At 42.8% G+C, this 25,260-nt stretch overlaps 1 protein-coding gene across 5 annotated transcripts in view; it reads right to left on the reverse strand.

The window, feature by feature from the left end:
- Positions 1 to 11,546, reverse strand: part of FGF1 (fibroblast growth factor 1) — a 108,007-nt gene extending 96,461 nt beyond the window's left edge. For 3 of the 5 annotated variants that reach the window (XM_054488663.2, XM_054488666.2, XM_063665594.1), the window contains exon 1: positions 11,170 to 11,546. The gene's annotated coding sequence lies outside the window, so the exon portion shown is untranslated. The remainder of the gene's footprint in view (positions 1 to 11,169) is intronic. The other 2 variants (XM_054488665.2, XM_054488664.2) reach the window with 2 other exon arrangements.
- Positions 11,547 to 25,260: the final 13,714 nt, after the last annotated feature.

The following is a 25,260-nucleotide window of genomic DNA, read 5'->3' on the forward strand; positions in this document are numbered from 1 at the left end:
CCAGCTGGGAGGGAGGTAGAGACAGAAGACGGTGGCAGCAGCTACCCTGGGTGTTATTTTAACGTGGTTTGTCTTGGGGCAAATGTCTGAGCCGAATGGACTTCTGGCCCGTCTGAGCAGAATCCTGTTTATTTTGAGGCCTGAGTCGCCAAGGAAACAGCAGGTCGTGGCTCGGAGACTCTCCTCTGGAATCAGAAGGCTGCTGGATGAAAGGGAGGCCTTTTCTGTTCTGTCATCTGGCATCCCTGCATAGGGTGTAGATGTCTGTGTGTGGCAACGTGTATGTGTGCGTGTGTGTGTCTGTCTGTGCCATCCCCAGAGCCAAGCCCTACAAATGGCATTTTGCGAAGTCAATCGAGGCGAAAGCCATCCAGGTTGGGACTGGCAAGGGGCTGCAGAGGTGGCAGCTCTGTCCTCCCTCTCCACTGTTCAAGCCTGTCCCCGTTGGATGAGGTGAATCCTCAGGTGAGCTCAAATTCAGGGGTGGGAAATTCTTCAATGGGCCATGGACAACCTCTTTATACTTCTGGCCAGGACAGGGTAAGTGAAGGGAGGGAGCTGTCTGGACAAATAACTCTTTGGCTAGGAGGTGGGGAATAAGGTGGACTGAAAGGATATGGATCAAGAGCTGTCTTTGAAGAAACCAAATGAAAACATGATTAATAGTTTCCAATAATTGAAGAGTCACTCCTGCTTATGCAGGCGTTTGAGCCCAGAAGGCAGGAGTGTGTGTGTGTGTGTGTGTGTGCATGCATGCACTCCCATGTATGTACACAAGCCTGCTCACCTGATGATTCAGGTAGAGAGGTACAGATCAACCTGTCAGAACTAGAAATATGCTCTCCAGTCTCTACCTTCTCTGGGTAGTTGCTTAGGTGTAGAGAGGATGGAGTTGCAGTTTGTTCCCCACACCCCCACAGAGCATAGGGGTGTGGGGAAGCCATCCATGTGCCTTCTGAAGGGATAAGGCTTGGAGAAGGAGCTTGTGTCCTGTACTAAAGAGCTAGAGGCTCAATCATCACAGAACTCCAATCATGGATAAGCAGCAGCTCCCAAAAGGGACTTGAATATACAGAAAATGTTGATTTCTTGAGACCCTATTAATTGGAACCCTCATGAGCTACCACTTCTACACATGCAAAGGATGCTGATAATTTGCTTTAAAACATAATAATCTTCCTGAGTATCTGCAAGGTTCCAAACGGCCTTCTGAATCCTTAAAAAAAATATTTCGGACAATGGTTTTCCAAGTATTAAAGAATCATTATGCTAGATGTAGTATGCATGTTAACCCTTTTTAACTACGTGAAATGATAGACTTGAAAGTTAGAAAATACCCTAAAAATCCTAAGGACAGAGATGCAGACTCAGAGACTCACTCAGGTGGTACCCTTAGTTAAAGTCCTCATTGTGACTAAAACCAGGTCTCCCTGCTTGAGGTTAACCCCGTGTTAACCGGCCTGCACTGTGTGGTTGGCCATTGTTGGGCAATTCAGCCCAAGGGCTCTAGAATCCCCACCTCCTAGTGGAAATTAATAAGACTTTCCTACTCATATCTTCCCTGCAAACTCACAGGATTATCATGACAATCAAATGTGTCCAAGTGTGTTCAAGCACCTTGAACGCAGGGAATGCAAATGCAAGTCATTATTTTATTTTATTTCTCCATTATGTCCAGTTATGAAACCCTGTTTAAACACACACACTCACACACACATACACACACAGCTTTTAGGCAAATGTAATCCCTAGCTACTGACACATGCTAATTTATCTACTGCATATTGGGTGTTTGGCAATATTACTGTCCAAATACTGGGAAATAATCCTCAGTTAAGGTATTTACTGTAATATAATTCCCACCAATGTTGAAATTTTTTAAAATTTCATTTTAATATCCTTCAATTTCTACATTTATTTCAACTTCTGTTACTATCTAGATTTACCTTTTAAATAACATATATTGAGATTTTTCCCAGTCTGGAGACATTATCATGTGAATGCTTTTCAGCCCCACTGTTATTTAGAGTAGGAAGGGACTTTGCGATGACCTAGTCGAAAAGTCTGGTCTCAGAATAGCCCTCCAGCTCTGTGCCTGGAAATAGTCAGTGGAAATAATAGCCGTCGAAGCTGCTTATTAAGCATCCACAGTATGCTAGATCGTATGCAGAACATGTAACAGAAATCATGTCTTCCTCCAAAGCTCTTACACCACTTTAAAAGCCATTTCTGCCCTGATAAAACCTTGTAGGAGAGGCTGCTAGTACTGCAGAGGGGTCCTCAGAGAAAGGAAGAAAATTACAGGTTTGGAGGACCAAAAAAAATTCTAGTAGGTTTATCCACAGAGATGTGGGCTTGCCCTGGAGTCATCCACATCTAAAATGTTGTGGCTGTTGCCAGAGGTGAGATTTTTCCTTTCACATCCTAGCAGATGGACTCAATACAGAGCACTTAGGCAGCTGCTATTACAGAAAGTGGCTCTACACCTCTCCTAAGAGCTTTAGAAGGGCAATAAAGGTAGAATGTGGTGGTTCTGCGGTTTTACTTATTTTGTGCTCAGTGCCTCTGAAAATCAGACATATAACTATCACATTTTAACTGTACCAGCATGAAATAAGCAGAGCGTTATTGAATCAACAGGGTTCAAAATGCCCCCAATATATACATTTTTTTTCTCTCCAGGCAGAACATAAGCCCTGGTGTCTTGTCCTTGATTCTTGAGAATGACACTCAATATTTGCTTTAAAAATTCCCCTTCATTCATCCTGTTTACACAAATGATACAGTTATGTGAAACACACACCAGACACATTGCATTTTCTTTCTAATCTCATTTGACCTTCTTCAGGCACAACAAATCTTAATCAGCTGACGGGAGAAATTGGATGCTGCATGCCACTCTCTCCCTCCAGCAACACATTTCCCTCTGTTTATGCCCAATGAGGCAGTTAAATGAAGGGTGTCCTGGTCTCATGGTGAAGCAAGCACCACGATGACAGAGGGCAATGGGAAATGCAGCAGACATTCATGGGAAATTGTATTCGTTGCTCAAGGAGACCAGCCAGCCACAAACATCACCAGAGCTGCAGGACAGAAGCTGAGTCCAATGATCCTCAAGAAGGAAGGTGCCTCACCCTGATCCCACTGAAATCCAATCACACGCGCTTGTCCCCCCGCTGGTTAGCCTGATTCTTCAGCAACTTCAGGGGAGGAGGCTTGGGAAGGGTCCTACCCATGAGAGCTGGGTTTCCTCTCCTCTAATATTGATTGTCTGTCGCCTATTCTACTGTGTTTTCCTCGATCCTAGTTTTTTTGTTTTTTTGTTTTTGTTTTTGTTTTCTGAGGCAGAGTCTCGCTCTGTCGCCCAGGCTGGAGTGGAGTGGCGCGATCTCGGCTCACGGAAGCTCCGCCTCCCGGGTTCACGCCATTCTCCTGCCTCAGCCTCCCGAGTAGCTGGGACCACAGGCGCCCACCACCACGCTTGGCCAATTTTTTGTATTTTGTTTAGTAGAGACGGGGTTTCACTGTGTTAGCCAGGATGGTCTCGATCTCCTGACCTCGTGATCCTCCCGCCTCGGCCTCCCAAAGTGCTGGGATTACAGGTGTGAGCCACCACGCCCGGCCCCTCGATCCTAGTTTTTTAATTTTAAAATATTTTACTTTGGCCGGGCGCGGTGACTCACACCTGTAATCCCAGCACTTTGGGAGGCTGAGGCGGGCGGATCAAGAGGTCAGGAGATCGAGACCATCCTGACTAACACGGTGAAACCCCGTCTCTACTAAAAATACAAAAAATTTAGCCGGGCGTGGTGGCAGGCGCCTGTAGTCCCAGCTACTCGGGAGGCTGAGGCAGGAGAATGGCGTGAACCCGGTGAACTCGGCGAACCCGGGAGGCGGAGCTTGCAGTGAGCCGAGATCGCGCCACTGCACTCCAGCCTGGGTGACAGAGCGAGACTCCGTCTGAAAAAAAAAAAATTTTTTTTTACCTTTACATAAAACGAACACTCCGTGCACATGATAACACTGCACCAAGAGGTATAAAACGACCCTCATTAACCCTCTTTTCTCCAAAGATAACCACTATTCACTTTGAATGTATGGATCCTTTCAGGAAAGAAAGCTGTCTTTGTACCCTGAATATGTGTATGCTAAAAACACACATTACTGTCCACAATGTCCTGTGTGATTGTTTTTCACTTAATAATAGATGTTTGCACATTGCTCTAGTTCATCCAAGCACCAAATTTCTTGCCTGGAGTATTGGGGTATCTTCCTAATTGGCCTCCCTGCTCTATCCTAACCCTCTGCGGTTCATTTCAGAAGGAACCTGCTAAAAGGTAAATCAGACCATGTCCCTATTTGTTCAGAACTGTCCAGGGCCTTTCCTTTGCACTAGGAACAAAAGCTAAGCTCACTACCACCACCTGCCTCTGCAAGTTCTCCCCCAACATATTCATTGCTCACTGTGCTTCAGTCACCTGCTCCTCATAACGTGCCAGGCTTGGTCCTAGCTCAGGGCCTTTGTACTTCCCATTCCCTCTGCCCAGAATTATGCGTTTATTTTCTGCCTCTAGGTTATTTGCCTGGCTGGCTCTTTCCTGTTATTCTTGTCTCAGCTCAGGCCACCTGCACCCTGACCACCTGTTCTAAATCAGCCCCTTATCACTGTCTTTTTACATCTCCCACTTTCTTTTTCCTCATACTACTTACTACTTTCTCAAAATTATTGTATTCATAAAATGTTTACTTAGGCTGGGCGTGGTGGCTCGTGCCTATAATCCCAGCAGTTTGGGAGGCCGACGCGGGTGGATCACCTGAGGTTAGGAGTTCGAGACCAGCCTGGCCAACATGGTGAAACCCCGTCTCTACTAAAAATTACAAAAATTAGCCAGGTGTGGTGGCTGGCATCTGTAACCCCAGCTACTCAGGAGGCTGAGGCAGGAGAATCACTTGAACCCGGGAGGTGGAGGTTGCAGTGAGCCGAAATAGTGCCACTGCACTCCAGCCTGGGTGATAGAGTGAGACTCTGTCTCAAATAAAATAAAATAAAATTAAATTAAAATAAATAAAACATTTACTTACTTGTTCTGTCTCCCCTACCACATACACTGGAATACAAATTCCACAAGGAGAGCAGGACTTTGTCTTCTCACTGTTATATACTCAGTACCGAGACCAGTGGTTCTGAAGCTCGAGTGTGCACTGGAATCACCTGGAGGATTTGTTAAAACACAGATTGCGGGGCCCCAACCTCAGAGTTTCTAATTCAGTAGATCTGGGGTGGGCCTACTGAAATAGAGTTTATATTTCTAATAAGTTTCTAGCTGCTGCTACTGCTCCTGGTCCAGGGACTGCATTTTGAGAGCTACCAGTCTTGACGATGCCTGGCATATAGTGGGTGTTGCATATACATTTATTACATGAATGCATGAGCCTGCACATAGGATCTTCCACCTTCTTTGTAATGGCAGTTTTGTTTTCAGTTTATCATTTATTTATATTTATGGGACTATAGGCTGTGAACCTTGCCTCCTCAAAGTCTTTGTGACAGGAAGGCCCCAAGTTTTGTCAGCTAAAATGGTGCACTACCTCCACTGATTTGTCAGTTGATGATTAAAAACCTAAAGTTTAGGCCAGCTGCAGTAGCTCATGCCTGTAATCCCAGCACTTTGAGAGGCCAAAGCAGGCACATTGCTTGAGTCCAGGAGTTCAAGACCAGCCTGGGCAACATGATGAAACCCCTTCTCTACCAAAAAAAAAAAAAAAAAAAAAAAACCCACAAAAATTAGCTGGGTGTGGTGGCATGTGCCTGTGGTCACAGCTACTTGGGAGGCTGAGGTGGAAGGATTGCTTGAGCCCAGAAGGCGGAGGTTGCAGTGAGCTGAGATCACGCCACTGTACTCCAGCCTGGATGACAGAGAAAGACCCCATCTCAAAAAGAATAGCAGCAACAACAAACTAAAGCTTTATAGACCCAAGAGGAACCAGTGAGAGACTTCTCATTCTCTGCCTCAGCAGAACATCAAACCAAAAGATGGTGCAACTCTCACTTGACATGTGACAGAGAACAGAGTGATCTCTCAGGCCTCCCCTGTAATGATTTAACAACTATCCTGTTGGTTTAGATTGGGTCTTGGTATATTGGAGTGTATGCAACATAACCCCAAGCAGGTTATGAAATATAGAAAGCCTACTGGTTTTCCTGAGTCACAAAACCTCTTGAAAATCTTGACAAGATGTATAGCTCTATTCCCCAGGACACACACACACACACACACACACACACAGACACACACACACACACACACACAGTTTTACATTTAATTTCAGGAAGTTACAAGATGCCCCAGGCACACTTTAACCCCAAATTAAGAACTTCTGGTTTCATAATTGTCTAGCTATGTGGCAAAAACAAACAAACAAACAAACAAACCCAATCTGGATCCCCAGTTTCTTATTTAAATTCCTGATGAATCCGAGGTTTAAGTGTGAAGAGACAAGCCTTAGAGGAAAACATTAGTTAATAAGATTTATAATCTTAGAATGGGAAACACTTTCTGAAGCATGATTTAAAACCCAGAAGTGAAAATAAAGTAGTGAGACTGATTCCAAAAAATCTAAAATGTCTGCCCAGGAAAGCGGAAAAAAACTCTCCTGGTTTAGACTCTGAGGAGAAATTAATTGATCCTATCTTTTCCATCTATCTTCTTCTCAGTGGAATTGTGTAAGTGACCTATGGCCAGGCTCTATGGGACAAGACAAGCTTATCAGGGCTTACAGGGTGAGATCACATCCTTCGGCAAAGCCCTGTCACAGGGTTAATTATTTCAATAGCAGTTGTTTGGGTTTTTAAAATTATTTATTTTTATTTTTTATTTTTTGAGACAGAGTCTCACTCTGTCGCCCAGGCTGGAGTGCAGTGGAGTGATCTTGGCTCACTGCAACCTCCACCTCCCAGGTTCAAGTGATTCTTCTGCCTCAGCCTCCCAAGTAGCTGGGATTACAGGCGTGCACCACCACACCCGGCTAATTTTTGTATTTTTAGTAGAGACGGGGTTTCACCATATTGGCCAGGCTGGTTTGGGTTTTTAAATGACTTTATTGAGATATACTTCACATACTCTGAAGTTCACCCATTTAAAATGTACAATTAAGTGGTTTTGGTATATTTACAAAGTTGTGCAGCCGTCACAACTATAATTTTAGAATATTTTTGTCACCCCCTAAAGAAACCCCATATCCATTAGCAGTTCATTCCCCATTCCTCCCTCCTGCAAGGCCTAAGCAACCACTCATCTACTTTCTGTCTCTATAGATTTTCCCGTTCTAGCCGTTTCATATAAATGGAATCAAACAACATGAGCGTTTTTCCTTTAGTGTGATGTCCTCAAGGTTCTTCTGTATTGGAGCACATATCAACATTTCTTTCCTGTTTATTGCTGAATAATATTTCACTGCATGGATACACCACATTTTATTTCTCCGTTCATCAGCTGATGAACCTTTGGGGTGTTTCTTCTGTTTGGCTATTATTATAATGTTGTTATTCATGGGCAAGTTTTTGTGTGAACATGTGTTCATTCCTCTTGGGTCTAGCAGTGTTTTTTTTTCTCTTAAAGATTTACCCAAAGAATTTATCTATATCTCCATCTATCTATCTGTCTGTCTATCTATCTATCTATCTATCTATCTCTATCTGCCTGTCTGTCTGTATATATGTATTCCCCCCAACCCTGCCCACCATCATAACCTCATGGAGAACCAAGCAGATTTGGGTTCTAAAGACCTCAGAACTCTTACATTCCCGGCCTGGGACCTTCTGTGTAAAGGTCACGACTCACTCTCACAATGCCTCAGTTGTGCTATCAATGGAAGGAAGGTGAGAACAGCAGCTCTTTCACACTGCCACAGGATATTGTAAAGATACAGGAATAACGTAAATCAATAGGATCTGCTCTTTCCAAGATATGAAGCCATATGAATAGGCCGGTGTGCATCAAAGAAACAAGATACACTTGAACCAAAAGTTTTGCCAGCACAAAGATGACTGCATCAGCCAAGAGTCCAGTGGCTTGATGTGGGGGCATAGATGGTACAAGAAATCACCACTCTATTCTCAAGATTTTGGTTTTCTTTGAGATCAGAATTTGCTTGCCTTCCAAATCCTGCCAGCCACCCTCTGAGGGAGGGCCCCAGCTTGGTCACCCTGGTGGGGGGTAGGATAAAGGGCAGGGCCATAATATACTGACTGGCAGCCCAAGGGGCAAGCGTAAATTCTAAAGCCTACCCTCTAGCCAACATTTCCTGCAAAGACCACCCTACCCCCATTTAATTAAAAAGCACCCTACTCTATGCAGAATCCCAGAGGCACCTCTTTTTGTGAAATCCCTGACATTCCTGTAGGCTCTGGGGCAGGGGAGTGACCCCTTACCCCTGGGTAGAATCTAAAAAGAACTTCCCAGTAGAGGTACTGGGCACCCAGGTGGCAGAAGAGGGGTCTAAAATATATGTACTTCTTCCTGCTCTCTGACCAATCACCTGTGCCCTTTGCTCTTTAAACTCAGGCAGCAGGAAATTCTACTGATAGGTGTGTAAATGATTAGTGGAATGGGAAATGAGAAGGTGGCATCCTGGGTTATAATCCGCACATCACCACTTACTAGATGTATAATTTAGGATAAGTAACTCATTTCTTTGAGACTTGGTTTACCCATCTGCTAAATGGGATAATAGCAGTACTTGCCTCGTAGGTTCATTGTGAGGATTACCTGAGATGATGCCTGTAGGGACTCCAGCATACCATCTGTGTTTGCTATAGTTATTATATTACTTCTAAAGTCAGAATTAAGGACCTCAAGTCTGGGCGCGGTGGCTTACGCCTGTAATCCCAGCACGTTGGGAAGCGGAGGCGGGGGTGGATCACCTGAGGTCAGGAGTTCGAGACCAGCCTGGCCAACATGGCAAAATCCTGTCTCACTAAAAATACAAAAATTAGCTGGGTGTGGTGGTGGGTGCCTGTAATCCCAGCTACTGAAGAGGCTGAGGCAAGAGAATCACTTGAACCTGGGAGGCGGAGGTTGCAGTGAGCCAAGATCTCACCGTTGCACTCCAACCTGGGTGACAGAGCAAGACTCTGTCTCAAAAAAAAAAAAAAAAGGAAAAGAAAAAAGAATTAAGGACCCCAAGTAATCCATCCATTCTCCGTAATCTATTTAGGAAGACTCATTTTCTATTGGTCAATTAATTGGATGCACTTAATCAAGCACCTAGTATCTATTAGCTACCACAGAGAGGGCTCGGGAATGAAACTTAATTTTCCTGCAAGAATGGAGAATTCAAGCTGTGAGAGAAACTAAGATACGTGAAGTTCTTAAAGAACATGTAAACAGTGAACTGCAATCCTGACAGTCAATTCTGATTCAGAGAGGGGAGACAGCAGGAAAGTCTGGAAGGGCCAGATAAGGCCTCAGAGGGGAGACAGCACCAAGGTTGGCCCTCACAAGGCAAGATGAGTTCACAGCAGAAGAGGAGAGGGAGACAGAACTGGGCAAGGGGGGGGAGAGGGAGAAGGGAGACCCATGTGAGCATGGGCAATTTGGGAGCCCAGGTGGGTCTGGACCTGGTGCATGGTCTGGGGGCTAAGCCACAGACAAGCCTCCTGCTGTCTTTCCTACTCTCAGGGATCTCTAGGAATAACATGCCATGGAGTCTTTTAGTCACCTATTCCGCTAATAATTATCCTTCTTATGAGAAATTCTGTCACTAATACATTTTTATGGCATGTAAGAGGGAGGAGCTGCTATCAGATGAGCTTTGAGTCAATCTAGACCATTGCAAAAAAGCAACATAGAGTGGCAACCATTGACTTCAGCCACTCTGCATCTAGCCCACTTTGTCCTGGGACGAGAACTCTGATCATTTCTGGGGAAACACCCCTTCATTGCTTTCAGTCCATGCAGTTTTGGGGATGGGAATGACTCCACGCCCATGGCAAGGATGGGTACAATAACCACATTAGTTCTATGAGATTGACCCTGAGATTCTAGCTAGAACTAGAAAGGGAAGCACCTGTTCTTGTACGGTGCTGTGCTAGTAGGATGTCAGCTGGGAGCTGCTGCAGCCGTCTGGCCATTGCAATGGGCAGGTCTTCCTGGAAACAGAAGGACACAGGGGAGGCAAAGCCAAGAAATGGAAAGACAGATTCACGATGCCATCATCTAAGCCCCTGGATCTCATGATACCAAAACCTTGCTTTTTCAGGCACATGAGTTAATAAAAAAATCCTCTTTTTGCCTAAATCTCTTCAAACTGGGTTTCAGTCCATGGTTACTAAATGAATCCTGACTTATTCAAGTAATGACCTTGTTCCTACCAGAATTTTGTTGGTTGCTTCTTAGCATGGGTATTTGTAGTCCATAGCCTAGGGGCAGACTGCATCCAGGATAACAGTTTGTGTGTGGACGTGATAGTGGCGTCTATCCATATCCCTAAATGGATATAGGTACATGTTCTATGAAGAGGCATTAAAGGGGAGACCGAGGCTGCAAAATCTGTTTCTCCTCTTTGTCTCTGAAGTCTGTGTACAGAGCAATTTTCCCCAAACCCCTGATTTTATTCCTCTTGTTTTCAACCAGAGAAAGGAGTTCTTGAATCTGTTAAGTATGTTTTGCAGGGCTCTAAGAAATCAGGAAGAGATGGGGAAGGGAGGTGTTGGGGAAAAAGAGGCTCTGCATGTCTCATTTTTGTTTTTTTCCTTTTTGCCAACGACAAAGAATCAGCTGGCATCCTTTTATTTTCTATTTCATGCAGTGCTTTTTAAAATGAAGCATTAAGTCTACTGTAATGGGATTTGTCTAATGATTTCCTGGTAAACGTCTTCTTGGATCTCAGCAAAGATAATTCACTTAGTAGGAACCACTTCCTGCTTCCCCACTAAGAACTAGACCTACCCAGTTCTTTCTGGGAGTAAATTGGCCTTTGAATGAGAGAAGGCAGTACAGGAATATTTCACTCTAGCATTCATCACATAGACTCAAGCTTGCCACAGACCCAGATCAGGGATGAGAAAAGGAAGGCGGGGGAGGGAGAACGTTCATGCTGAGCACAAGCATGAAGCCAAGCAGAAAGTCTGTAGCAATCTGAGCCCTTTGCAGAAACAGATGCACTCACCTCTTTGCCTTGGCTCTAGGGTCCTTTCTTTCTTGGGCAGTGACAGCTTCTGCAGTGTCCACACTGTTCTACCAGGACGGCTGCAGGCAGGCTGCTGCAGGAGGAAGGGAGTTCCCATTCACCATCAGAAGGGAGTGTCCTCCCAGAAAAGGAGGCGATGCCCTGATTCCCCTGGAGCGAAGGCTGTTGGATCCACTTGTCCTCTCTCTCCTGCTCCCTTTCTGGTATGAATGGAGCTCAGAGAAACCCCATGAGAAGAGCTGAGTGAAACCACACACCATACCCACCCTGTTAGTAGGTTGGCCTCCTAGCCTTGGGGATCCTGGAGAGGAAGGCGGCGGAGTGGGTCATGAGGTACTTGGGCCCCTACAAGTGCAGCTGACACTGGTATGCCCACAGAAAGGCCAAGCACAAGCACTGTGTATTTATTTCTCCCCCTCTCATGTGATCTTATTTTTGGACTGGACACAAAAGCTATTTGGGGGCTGGACAGCTGCCAGGTGAAAGGACAATGATCTCATCCAAGTTCTCTCCATGCCTCTCTCTGCACTAGTCCCTGTTACCTTTCCCAATATGAGGCAGAAGGGAGTGGTCTGAGCCTTACTCTGAGCCTTACTTTCAGTACATCCCAGCAATGTGTCCACCTTACCATTTTTCTTCAATTAGCTGATTGCTACCCTTTGAGGTTTCACAGAGGATCAATGTAATGAACGAAGTCCTTACTTTTATGTCTGAGGCAGGTGAGTATTTCTGAGTCTGGTGGTCGTGTCGCACAGTTATCATACTCACTATTTTAGATGCAAAGATCCTCTTTTCAACACCAGGATGGGAGCCCCGACCCTGGAAGGCAGATGTGGGCAACGCCACAGAGCTAGGCTCTCAATGTGTTGATTCTGCCTTCTGCCCTGGCTGTTTCTGCCTCTGGCTCCTAGGCTTGTAAAACTTACAACATTGAGACAGCTTGATTTTTCACCTCTGATCCTTCCTCTTCAGACGTGAATGGAAAGTTTTGAAAATGTCATGCCTGGCAAGATGCCAATTCAATATCATCCTCTTCACCATTATCACTGTTATTTACTGGGCTCTTTCTTGCTGAATGCCCTTCATTTGAGGAGTACTTCTGCATTCTTGCATTTAATCCTCACAACACCCCTGCCAGGAGGGTAAGATTGCTCCTATTTGATATCCAGGGAAGCTGAGGTTTGGAAAGGCTCCTCACCTAACCTTTGGAGAGGGTAGAGTGGGATGGGAACTCCCGACTGTCTGAGCTCTTGGCCACTTTGCCCTACTGTCTCCTGAAGATGTGAATCATTGACATTTCACTGTTGTTTTCACTTCATAAGAGGGAAAAGAAAACCCTTAGGGTTGATTCAGACCCACAACTTCAATCCTTGATTTCTGTTCCAAATCCAGTTATTGAAGGGGAGAGAAAATGAGGTTTTCATCTGTTTACAGTCCCAGGCCCTGGTTCTAGGTACAGGATGGAGTCTCTGGCTACCATTCTCGTTGGAGCCATTTTCCTGTGAATAATTCGTTGTGCAAACACACACACCAGAGAGGACTGGGCTGGGCCGCCCAGGCCAGGTTCCCACTGTATCCAAACTGGACTGCACTTTCCACTACCCTGAGAAAGAGACAGAGAGATTGAGCCAACAGCTTGTCCAACACTGCCCTCTGCAGGTCACTAGGCTGCATTACCCCGATGGGAGTCTGCAAGGCTTTCCAAAGAGGCAGGCCACACCAAGGATTATTTTTAGAGGATCAGTTTCCAGGTTCTCCATTTCTGCAGCTACTCTTTCCTAAACCTGGTTTGCCTGAGCACGTGTCTGTGTTCATAATCCTTCCCCTACTGTATGAAAGGAAATCATACCTGTCAGTCTTCACAAATCTTACTAAGGTGCCATTGCCCCAAGTATAAAAATATCAAAGTCCCCAAACTAGGAACTTCCTTTAATATTTTAATTCAGCCTCTTTTAATGATTAATTAGGCATTTTTTTATTTAACAACTTTGCTTTTCCTCCCTTGAATACTGAGGGACACAACTGTGGAAGCAAATCAAAGAGAATATTAGAAATAATAACAGATTAATAGGTACACTTAAAGAATGATGCCACAGTTTAAATTTTTTTTTTTTTTTGAGACAGAGTCTCGCTCTGTTGCCCAGGCTGGAGTGCAATGGTGCAATCTTGGCTCACTGCAACCTCCACCTCCTAAGTTCAAGAGATTCTCCTGCCTCAGCCTCCTGGGTAGCTGGGATTACAGGCACCTGCACCGCCCTCCCCCCCCCCCCCCAATGCCTGGCTAATTTTTGTGTTTTTAGTAGAGATGGGGTTTCATCAGTTTGAGGCTGGCCTCAAACTCCTGACCTCAGGTGATCCACCCACCTTGGCCTCCCAAAGTGCTGGGATTACAGGCATGAGCCACCACACCTGGCCCACAGTTTAATTTTTACATTCCAGCTTTATAATATATTAGAAATTATGCTCTTGAAACCATATAAACTTAATGATGAAAATTAACATAAATGTTTAAATGTGGGTATATGTAACATTGTTTTTCAAAATTGTTTTAGAAGGTACAAGAACAATTTGTGAAGTCTGCTGTACCCTTGGGCTGGCTATTGCTGACTGATAATAGGTTGCCATCTATCCATCCATTCATCCAGCCATTCCGCAAATACCCATTGAGCACCTATTGTGTGCCAGGCCTTGTTTTAGGCACTAGATATAAAAATAGTGAGCAAAAAATGGCATGTTCCACGGCAAATTCTTAGTGATGGCCTCCTCTAGGAAGCTCAGGGAGGGAAACAGATTATGGATACACTTTTAATAATTAATCCAATAAATGTAAGAATTCAACATTGATAAGCACTACTAAGTGTTCTGTGCGGGAAACGTGTGAGGGGAGAAGAAAAGGCACACACAATACTTTTGAATCCTATGTAAATAGCAATGCAGATATAATAAGCAAATGATATAATAAGCAAATTGCAATGGGAAGGGGAGAAGAAAAAAATATATATATATATTTATACTCACCAGACTATGGAGGATTCATCACCAGGCCGGGAAGCAATAGCCTGGGCTCCAGAGTCAGCCACTCGTCTGTGCACAGACGAGGAGAGGTCTGTGAAGCTTCGGCACAGTCTGGGACCCTAGCTCTTTTGTAACGAGTTGTTTGGCATGAGGTCCAGTCACGAGGGTCCTTCGCAACTGGCTCAAGGAACACAAAAAGGTCAACTTGTTTTTGTGATTGTCTGTTGTTTTTCAATAACTAATGTATAGGAATAGATTGAAATGGAGATTTCTCCAAAACAGTGCTGGATGAATGCCTCAAGGGGTTAACACAACCTGTTCTGGGACTTGGTGACCATTGTTTGTGTCCACGTTCAATTGAGTTCAAATTTAATATTTTTTTCCTCCACACCAAGGAGGGGTATTTGGTAATTAGAGAATGAATAATGGAGATTAACAATGTATAATGAGGATTATTATACATTATAATCCTCATGTATATATACATGAGTTGATGGGGGAGGCATCAGGGAAGGTAGCCCTGGAGAAACGAAATCCAAACCAAAAATAAGGTATCCAAGAATCTCTATGAAAAAACTGTGAAGACCCAGGAAAAAAAGGCCACTATAACATGAGAGGATCAGGGAGAAGTAGGATCAACGTTTTTAGAGTTAGTTGGGGTTTTGTTTGTTTGTTTTGTTTGAGATGGAGTCTCACTCTCTTCCCCAGGCTGGAGTGTAGTGGTGCGATCTTGGCTCACTGCAACCTCCGCCTCCTGGGTTCAAGCAATTCTCCTGCCTCAGCCTCCCCAGTAGCTGGGATTACAGGCCTGGCACACAGTGGGTGCTCAATAGGTATTTGAGGAATAGGTGGATAAATGGATGGATAGATGGCTGGGATTACAGGTGCCACCATGCCCACCTCATTTTTTTTTGTATTTTTAATAGAGACGGGGTTTCTCTATGTTGGCCAGGTTGGTCTCGAACTCCTGACCTCAAATGATCCGCTGGCCTCAGCCTCCCAAAGTGCTGGGATTACAGGCATGAGCCACCGTGCCCAGCCTAGAGTTAGCTGTTTTCGTAAAGGGCCTTTGCCCTTATACAACTTCAACCCGTATTATAAATCAGTGGTTCTCAATCAGGAGTGATTTTTCCCCAGGGGATATTTAGCAGTTTCTGCAGACATTGTTAGTTGTTGCATCTGGGGTTGTTCTAGTGGCATCTAGTGAGTAGAGGTCAGGGATGGTGGTAAACTTTCTGCAATGCTCAGGACAGCTCCCCATAACAAAGAATTACCTGGCCCTAACAGTCCATAGTGCTGGGGTTGAAAAATCCTATTATAAATGGGGGCAGGGCAGGCCTGACAAGTGTCTATAGTGGATGTGGATTCACTTGTTTATTCATTCATGCATTCAGCAAATACTGAGTGCCCACTATGTTTGAAATACCATTCTGGGCATAGTTGAAGCCCACCTGTCACCCATTAACCAAAAATAACCACCTGAAATAGCTGGCCTGGTTGTGTTCCTTTGTTACTCAGCTTAACATTTTTACCATTAGAATGGTGACAAAGCTGGTCTTATTGCCTGCAGAAAGAAGACATTGAAATGCATGGATATTATTTGCAAGGATGGTCACTGAACAATTGTTTGCAATTGTGGAAACAACCTAAGTGTCAACAGAATGGTTGCCTAACTGTGATACAGTGGTACTATGGCATACTAAGCTGCCAATAAAAAAGAAAGGCAAATCTCTTTACGGTAACATGGAAAACAACCATGGAGATATTATCAACTGGAATTTTTTTTCAGAATTGCAGGTAGAATATGATTGATGCGATGTGTGTTTTTTTAAATTGGTGTGTATATGTGTGTGTGTTTGCGTGTACATGCAATTGCTGGAGAAATTCTCACCAAATTTTTTTTTTTTTAAAAAAAAAAAGCAGAGTCTTGCTCTGTCGCCCAGGCTGGAGTGCTGTGGCATGATCTTGGCTCACTGCAAGCTCTGCCTCCTGGGTTCATGCCATTCTCCTGCCTCAGCCTCCTGAGTAGCTGGGATTACAGGCACCTGCCTTCACACCTGGCTAATTTTTTGTATTTTTAGTAGAGACGGGGTTTCACCGTGTTAGCCAGGATGGTCTTGATCTCCTGACCTCGTGATCTGCCCTCCTTGGCCTCCCAAAGTGCTGGGATTACAGGCGTGAGCCACTGCGCCTGGCCCTCACCAAATTCTTAATAATGGCTACCTCTAGAGAATGAGAAACAAAAACAAAAACTGTAATGTGTTCATTGATAGTAGCTCTTTACCTAATTCCACCCTTTCATACTGATCAGCTTCTTCCTGGTTCATCTCCATTGTTATCAGTAGTCAAGTCAGTCACCAACTTCTGGAGATCCTTCAACTTGTAGGACAATATCCAATATTTACTGTTAAATCCATGTTCCTTTAAAACTTGCCTCTAGCCAATCTTCATAAGCTCTTCTTGGGAGCTGCTTTCTCTGCCTCAGCCACAATTCCTGTGCCCATCTCCCTGGAACTTAAGCCAGTGAACTCACCAGGACTGTATCACACCATATTCTTTCAAAACAGGCTCACCTCTGTGCCTGGAAAAGAGCCCATCTTTTTTTCTATGTGTATTAGTAGAAAAAAAGGTGAGATGACTGTGATCATGAATAATCCCCACCTCTCAGTGGCTTAAAATAACAAAGGCTCCTTTCTCACTCACAGTTGGTCATGTCTGTCCATTTGCAGGTGGGTTGGGAAGCTCCATTCTGTATCGTCCTCACTCAAGGACCTGGACTGAAGGATTTCTGCTTTCAAGAAGAAAAAAAAAAAATAGAAGACATGTTTACTAATACACTGGTAATTATTTCTATTCATATTTTATTGGCCAAAGCGAGTCATATGGGTATACAACATAAAATGAGGTGCAGAATTTCAATCCTATCATTTGCTTGGAAGGTGGAGAGTCATATTTGGAGAACATGAGTTCTATAATTGTTGGATGTAGTAGTCTATACATGTCCACTAAGTCAAGTTTGCTAATTGTGTTTAAATAATCTGTATTCTTACTCATGTATCTGTTCACTTCTTGTAGTTTTGTCAATCTTAGTTTTATATTTTTGAAGCTATGTGTACAAGTTTTATAATCATTGTACTTTCTCATGAGTTAAACTTTTTATTGTTATGATAATACTTTTTGCCTTAAAGTCTACTTTGTCTAATATTAATATAGACAACATTAATTTTTGTAATATTTATATTTTTCCACTCTTTAATGTCAACATTATAATACAAATGTTTTAGGTATGTTTCTTATAAACAGTATGCAGATTGTTATCCAATTCAATCCCTGATTTTTAATTGAACTATTTAATTTATTTACATTTAATGTAATTACTGATATATTTGAATTTAAATATACCGTCTTATTAAGTGTTTTCAATTGTCCCACATGCTCTCTGTTCTCTTTATCCTCACTTTTTACCTGCTTTTGGAAAATATTGTTTTTGCCTTCATTGTTTTGGAAGTTACATATCTTTTTAGCAGTCTTTTAGAGGTTATCCTATAGATCATAATATGCGTCTCTGAGTTAGCAAAGGCTAATAATGTTAATTGGCACTTTCATTTTCTTCCATAATAGTACAAAGACCTTAGAACGTTTCAATTCATTTACTTCCTCTCCTGATTTGTATGCACTTTTAATATTTTTTATTTTTTAAATCTTCAGCACTGTGTTACATTGTTTCATATGGTATAATTCATTTAGACTTCCTCAAATGGACCTTCGTGCTGGACCTCATTTCTTTCTGCATCTATATAACCTATCATCCTTAATCATCTTCCTTCTGCTTAAAGAACATCCTTTAGTATTTGATGCTGGTAAAGAATCCTGAAAATGTCTTAATTTCACTTTTATTATTGAAGGCTATTTTCACTGGACACAGAATTCTACTGTTGACAGTTATTTTATTTCAGCACTTGAAAGACATTTAAATTCCACTAATTTCTAGTTTCCATTGTTTCTAACAAGAGGTAAGGTAACAGTCTATTACATTTTTTCAGGTAATGATAGCTGCTTGTAACTTTCTTTCCCTTTGTCTTTGGTTTTCATCTGTCTTATTGTGAGGTACCTAGGTGTGGCTTTTAAAAATTTCTCCTGCTTGCAGCTCCCACGGCTTCTGAGATTTGTGGCTTTTTGTCTTTAATCAATTCTGGGAATTTTTCAACTATTTTCTCTTCAAATATTGATGCTGCACCATTCTCTTTCTCTTCTCCTTCTGAAATTTTAATTCTCATTTTATCTCCATATCTCTTACTCTCTGTAGCATTGCTATCCTTTTGTCTCTCCGTGTTTCATCATGATGTTTTCTTCTAACCTACTTTCCAGTTCATCAATTTTCCCTACAGCTGTGTATAATTTTTTGTTAAACCAAGTAAAGAGTATCCACTGAGCTCTTTTCTTTTGTTAGTATATATTTTAAATTCTAAATTGTTCACTGGTTATTTTTTAAATCTTTTTCATCCTTTTTTAAAGTTTTCAGTTCTCTGCCAAATTTGTTGATACTGTCTTTTATCTCCATATGTGCAGTAAACATAGTTAATTTAAAGTCTGTATCTGATAAATCCATTAACTGGAGTTCTGTGGGATTGTTTCTATTGTAGTTGTTTCTACTGGTCTCATGTTTTCTTATTTCTTTATGGGCCTGGTTATTCTCTTGTGTGCTAAAATTGTATATGAAAAGCTGTTGGTTGAAGTAATGTAAAACTTATTGTGTTATATTCCTCCTGAGAGTACAGTCATCCCTCAGTATCCACAGCAGGATTGGTTCCAGGACCTACTGCAGATACCAAAATCCATGCAGATTTCATTCCCACACGTCGACCCTCCATATATAAGTGAGTTTGGTGTCCTGCAACTACTGTCTTTTATATTTATGTTTGGTTGCAGATGCAGAATTCACCAAAGCCTAATCCAGAGCAAGGCCCTAACTCTCTTCAATTCTATGAAGGCTAAGAGAGCTGAGAAAGCTGTAGAAGAAAAACTGCAAGCTAGCAGGGGTTGGTTTATGAAGTTTAAGGAAATAAACCATTCCGTAACATAAAAGTGTAAGATAAAGCAGCAAGTGCTGATGTAGAAGCTGCAGCAAGTTATTCAGAAGATCTAGCTGAGATCATGGATGGCCATGGTTACACTAAACAACAGAGTTCCAGTGTAGACAAAACAGCCTTCTATTGGAATAAGATGCCATCTAGGACTTTCATAGCTAGAGAAGAGTGGGCCGACTATATTTATTTTTAAAATCCATGTATAGGCTGGGCGTGGTGGCTCACGCCTGTAATCCCAGCAGCACTTTGGGAGGCTGAGGCAGGTGGGTCACCTGAGGTCAGGAGTTTGAGACCAGCCTGGTTAACATGGTGAAACGCTGTCTCTACTAAAAGTACAAAAATTAGCTGGCGTGGTGGCAGGCACCTGTAATCCCAGCTACTCAGGAGGCTGAGGCAGGAGAATTGCTTGAACCCGGGAGGCGGAGGTTGTAGTAAGCCAAGGTCGCGCCATCGCACTCCAGACTGGATGACAAGAGTGAAATTCTGTCAAAAAAAAAAAAAATCCATGTATAAATGAGCCATACAGTTCAAACCCATGTTGTTCAAAGGTCAACTGCATTTATATTTGCTTTTGCAAGGTACCTGGGGATGCAAGGACCTGGGATCACCTTTATCCAATTTGAAAAATTAAGCTAATTGGATCTCAGCTGAGGCCCTACAAAATCTCATCTACTTCCATCCAAGTCATCCTGTCTTTTCTCTTTTTAAAATTTTTTTTGGAGATGGGGTCTCACTGTGCTGCCCAGGCTGGACAACATAGGTCCAGTGGCACAAACATAGGTCACTGCAGCCTTGGACTCTTGGGCTCAAGGGATCTTCCCAAGTAGCTGGGGCTACAAGCACATGACACCATGCTACCACGCTGGGCTAATTTTCTCATTCAGTCTTAAGATGAAGACTTTCAGGGTCCTAGCCTGCCATGGGGAGTTATATGTCTGCCCTCTCCTTTGGTGAGCACTGCATTCCAACTTGTGTTCCTGTGGCCACACAAAGCTGCCCAGGTGCTGCTTAGTCTCTTCAGTTCTTTTTTTTTTTTTTTTTTTTTTTTTTTAGAGGGAGTCTCATTCTGCACTCTGTCGCCTGGGCTGGAGTGCAGTGGCATGATCTCAGCTCACTGCAACCTCCGCCTCATGGGTTCAAGCTCCTCCGCCTCCTGGGAGCCTAGGTGATTCTCCTGCCTCAGCCTCCCGAGTAGCTGAGATTATAGGCACCTGCCACCACACCCAGCTAATTTTTCTTTTGTATTTTAGTAGAGATGGGGTTTCACCATGTTGGTCAGGCTGGTTTCAAACTCCTAACCTCAAATGATCCGCCTGCCTTGGCCTCCCAATGTGCTGGGATTACAGGTGTGAGCCACCATGCTCGGCCGTCTCTCCAGTTCTTAGTTGTCGTTTCCAGAAGCAGCAAATGTCCCAAGGGGAAAAGAAGCCCAGTTATTGGGCTTGCCTCCTTGAATACCCATCTTTCTCCAGATCTTTGTTGGTGACTCTTCATTATCTTTTTAACTCTGATGTTTTCAAGGAGATTTTATTTTTATTTTTTCCCACTTTTCTAATTGTCCTCAGCAGGACAGTAGGTCTGAATTTAGTCTGCCATTACCAGATGGTAGGAAATAGACAGGTATGCTTCATTTTATCGTAGTTTGCTTTACTACACTTTGCAGATATTATATTTTTTACAAATTGGATGTTCGTGGTAACCCTGCATTGAGGAAGTCTTTAGGTGCCATTTTTCCAACAGCATGTGCTCACTTTTTGTTTCTGGGTCATATTTTGGTAATTCTCACAATATCTCAAACTTTTTCATTATTATTATATTTGTTATGGTAATCTGTGATCAGTGATCTTTGAGATTACTCTTGTAATCATTTTGGGGTGCCATAAACTGTGCTCATATAAGATGGTGAAGTTCATTGATAAATGTTGTGTGTTCTGACTTCTCCACCAATCAGCCATTTCTCATCTTTAACATTCTTTTCAGGCCTCCTTATTCCCTGAGACATAACAATGTTGAAATTAGGCTAATCAATAACCCTACAATGTCCTCTAAGTGTTCAAGTGAAAGCAAGGGTGGCACATCCCACACATTAAATGGAAAGCTAAAAATGATTAAGCTTGGTGAGGAATGCATGAGGAAAAGCCAAGACAGGCCAAAATAGAGGCCTCTTGTGCCAAACAGGTAGCCAAGTTGTGAATGGAAAGGAAAAGTTCTTGAAGGAAATTAAAAGTGCTACTCCAGTGAATACACAAATGATAAGAGAGTAAAACAGCCTTATTGCTGATATGGAGAAAGTTTGAGTGGTCTGGATAGAAGATCAAACCAGCAATAACATTCCCTTAAGTTAAAGCCTAATCCAGAGCAAGGCCCTAACTCTGTTCAATTCTATGAAGGCTGAGAGAGGTAAGGAAGCTACAGAAGAAAAATTAGAAGCTAGCAGAAGTTGGTTCATGAAATTTAAGGACATAAGCCATTTCCACAACATAATGTGCAAGGTGAAGCAGCAAATGCTCATGTAGAAGCTGCAGCAAGTTATCCAGAAGATCTAGCTAAGATTATGGATGGTGGTGGCTACACTAAACAACAGAATTTCAATGTAGACAAAACATCTATCAGAATAAGATGCCATCTAAGACTTTCATAGCTAAAGAGTAGAAAGCAATGCCTGTCTTCAACGCTTCAAAGGACAGGCTGACTGTCTTATTAGGGGCTAATGCAACTGGTGGCTTTAAGCTGAAGCCAATTGCTCATTTTCCATACAGAAAATCTTTGGACCCTTACAAATTATGCTAAACCTAGGCCAGGCACAGTGGCTTATGCCTGTAATTCCAGCACTTTGGGAGGTTGAGGCAGGCAGATCACTTGAGCTCAGGATTTCGAGACCGGCCTGGGCAACAGGGTGAAACCCCATCTCTACAAAAAAATACAAAAACTAGCCAGGTGTGGTGAAGTGTGCCTGTAGTCCCAGCTACTCAGGAGGCTGGGGCAGGAGAATTGCTTGAGCCTGGAGGCTGAGGTTGCAGTGAGTGAAGATCATGCCAATGAACTCCAGCCTGGGTGACAGGAGTGAAACCCTGTCTCAAAACAAAGAATTGTGCTAAATCTATTCTGCCTGTGCTCTATAAATGAAATAACAAAGCCTGAATGACAGCAATCTGTTTATGGCATGTTTACTGAATATTTTAAGCCTACTGTTGAGACTTACTCCTCCAGGGAAAAAAAGGGATTCCTTTAAAAATATTACTTCTTATTGGCAAATGCATCTAGTCACTCAAAAGCTCTGACAGAGATGTACAAGGAGAGTCATATTTTCATGCTTGTTAACACAACATCCATTCTGCAGTCCATGGATCAAGAAGTCATTTCAACTTTCAAGTCCTATTACTTAAGAAATGCATTTTTTAAGGCTATAGTTGTCATAGATAGTGATTTCTCTGATGGATCTGGGCAAAATCAATTGAAAATCCTCTGCAACGAATTTACCATTTTAGATGCCCTTAAGTACATTCACGATTCATGGGAGGAGGTCAGAATATCAACATTAGCAGGAGTTTGGAAGAAGTTGACTCTAACCCTCACGGATGACTTAGAGGAGTTCAAGACTTCACTAGAGGAAGTCACTGCAGATGTGCTGGAAACAGAAAACTAGAATTAGAAGTGGAGCCTGAAGATGTGCCTGAATTGCTTCAATCTTGTAATGGTTAATATTGAGTGTTCACTTGGTTGGATTGAAGGATGCAAAGTATTGTTCCTGGGTGTGTCTGTGTGAGCTTCCCTAGTTTAGAGGTTTGGGGACTTAGACTGGTTTCCTTGCTCCTCAGCTTGCAGACGGCCTATTGTGGCACTTCACCTTGTGATTGTGTGAGTCAGTACTCCTTAATAAACTCCCGTTCATTTATACATCTATCCTATAAGTTCTGCCTCTCTAGAGAACCCTAATACAAATTTCATGATAAAACTTGAACAAAAGAGGAGCTGCTTCTTATGGATGGGCAAAGAAAGTGATTTCTTGAGATGGACTCTACTCCTAGTAGAGATGCTGTGAACATTGTTGAAACGACAATAAAGGATTTAGAATATTCCATAAACTTAGTTAATAAAGAAGCAGCAGCATTTGAGAGGACTGACTCCACTTTTGAAAGAAGTTCTACTGTCATTAAATGCTACCAAATATGTTACAGAGAAATATTTTGTGAAAGGAAGAGTCCATTGACATGGCAAGCTTCATTACTGTCATATTTTAATAACTTGCCACAGCTACCTCAAAATTCAGCAACCACCAGTCTGATCAGTCAGTAACCATCAACATCGAGGCAAGACCTTCCACCAGGAAAAAGATTATAACTCACTGAAGGCTCAGACGATCATTACTATTTTTTTAGCAGTAAAGTATTTTTAATTGAGGTATGTACATTTTTAGACATAATGCTGTTGTGCACTTACTAGACTATAGCATAGTGTCAACATAACTTTTATATGCACTGGGAACCAAAAATTTGTATGATTCACTTTGTTGCAATACTTGCCTTACTGTGGCAGTCTGGAACCAAACCCACAATATCTCCAAGGTACACCTGCAAATGCCGGCAGTGGGCCAGGTATACATGCATATACATGCCTTATGTGAGGGGTGGGCACTGAGGTTAACTAGAAAGCATGAGCCTATTTTTGCCTTGTGGTAATAAGGGCCTCATATTGCCAAATTTTTCCATTTTTTTCAAAAGAAATAGGAAAGGAAATGCAGGCTTTTAAAATATGAAATCCCAATTTTCAATTGTTGGTTCAAAAAGATCTTAAATCTCAACTAGCCAAATAAAATGCATCTGGGGTCCGCACCCAGCTACCCTGTAGGATACTAGTTTAAAATATCTGGACTATAGTCTATATTGATGAGAGAAGTGGGGTGAAAGTTGGCATTCCCTTGCCATTAACTTCTAGCCTCCCAGTAGTCCAGGCTGCCTTAAATAAACACCAGACCATCATACAAAACATAGTTTTTATCTTATTTATTTATTTATGAGTTGGGGGTCTTGCTGCATCGCTCAGGTTGGAGTGCAGTGGCACAATCATAGTTCACTGAGGCCACAAACTGCTGTGCTCAAGTGATCCTCTCACCTCAGCCTCCTGAGTAGCTAGGACTACAGGTGTATGCCACCACATAAGGCTAATTTTAATTTGTTTTTGAGAGATAGAGTCTTGCTATGTTGCTCAGGCTGCTCTTAAACTCCTGGCCTCAAGCAATCTTCCCACCTCGGCCTCTGAAAGTACTAGGATTATAGGAGTGAGCCACTATGCTCGACCAAAACACAGTTTTTAAATCAATTTATGTCTTGACTGAAATCTCTTAAAAATGCCAAAGGGTGGGATTTGGGTTCCATTCATAACACCAACATTTCTGAAGAATCCTCTTCTCTTGTCTCTTTCTCAAGTCCTCCTCATGACATCTGTGTTAGTCTCTTCTCACACTGCTATGAAGAACTGCCTGAGACTGGGTAATTTATAAAAGAAAGAGGTTTTAATTGACTCACAGTTCCACAGGGGTGGGAGGGCCTCAGGAAACTCACAGTCATGGCGGAAGGGGAAGCAACCACATCCTTCTTCATATAGTGGCAGGAAGGAGAAGAGCCAAGCAAAGGGGAAAAGCCTTTCATAAACCCATCAGGTCTCATGAGAACTCAAGAACAGCATGGGGGTATGTGGAGGAAAAGTTAAATCTTAAATTTGAACTCAATTGAATGTGGACACAAACAATGGTCACCAAGTCCCAGAACAGGTTGCATGAGCCCCTTGAGGCGTTCCTCCAGACGGTTTTGGAGAAATCTGTTCCTGTATGTTAGTTATTGAAAAACAACAAACAATCATAAAAACAAGTTGACCTTTTTGTGTTCCTTGAGTCCAGTCATGAAGGGCCCTCATGACTGGGCCTCATGCCAAATAAGTTGTTACAAAAAGAACTAGAGTCCCATACCAC

Source organism: Pongo pygmaeus, chromosome 4, assembly GCF_028885625.2.
Source record: "Pongo pygmaeus isolate AG05252 chromosome 4, NHGRI_mPonPyg2-v2.0_pri, whole genome shotgun sequence".
In the NCBI taxonomy this organism is placed as follows: Eukaryota; Metazoa; Chordata; class Mammalia; order Primates; family Hominidae; genus Pongo; species Pongo pygmaeus.